This window comes from Sinocyclocheilus rhinocerous, unplaced genomic scaffold (assembly GCF_001515625.1).
Source record: "Sinocyclocheilus rhinocerous isolate Xijiao unplaced genomic scaffold, SAMN03320098_v1.1 scaffold155, whole genome shotgun sequence".
In the NCBI taxonomy this organism is placed as follows: domain Eukaryota; kingdom Metazoa; phylum Chordata; class Actinopteri; order Cypriniformes; family Cyprinidae; genus Sinocyclocheilus; species Sinocyclocheilus rhinocerous.
In genome coordinates this window covers 577,029-577,770 of record NW_015661891.1, presented here as the reverse complement: position 1 = coordinate 577,770, position 742 = coordinate 577,029, and positions in this window count along the sequence as shown.

The following is a 742-nucleotide window of genomic DNA, read 5'->3' as shown; positions in this document are numbered from 1 at the left end:
TATATATATTTCTTTTTTTTTTTTTCCTGAACTGAGGAATATTTAGAACTTTTATTTTACATTTTCGTTAAAAATGTCACTTTCAGTTTTGATTTTAATTTTAGTTCATAATTTTGCTATGTGCATGTGTCATTTTTACTTTTTAAAATATCAGCGCTCTGTTAATTTCACAGTGTAAACTTTCATTTTCATTACTCTGTGACACAGAAACTCTCTTTACACGAGCAGATCTTACTTTGGCTCCTTGCATTGCTGTACTTTTGTCTCTGAACTCATAACATTACAGCTTTTTCCCTTTAAAAGGGTCAGATACAGAGTCACATTATTTTCAAATAATATAAAACTAACAACATTGCAGTAACACTTTATAATATGGCTCCATTTGTTGACATCACTGGATAACTACATTACCTTAAAATGAACTAACTAATGTATTGCTCATTGTTGGTTAATGCACTGCATGAAATACAGAGTTCTGGCATGAAACTCTAGATGGCGATATGTGCAGCAGCAGTATTTCTTACATGCTCACAGCAGCATGTTGTGGATGTATTGGCAGTAGCAAGTCTCGGTACTTGCTCTGCCGCAGCAGCAGCAGCGTAGCAGATATATTCCGCCAAGGCCAAATACATTAACATTGTCATGTACATTACCATGCCAATTCCTCAGAGACTTGTCATGACAGAAATAACATTAACTGATGGGACCTTATTGTAAAGTGTTACCAATATTACAATATTTT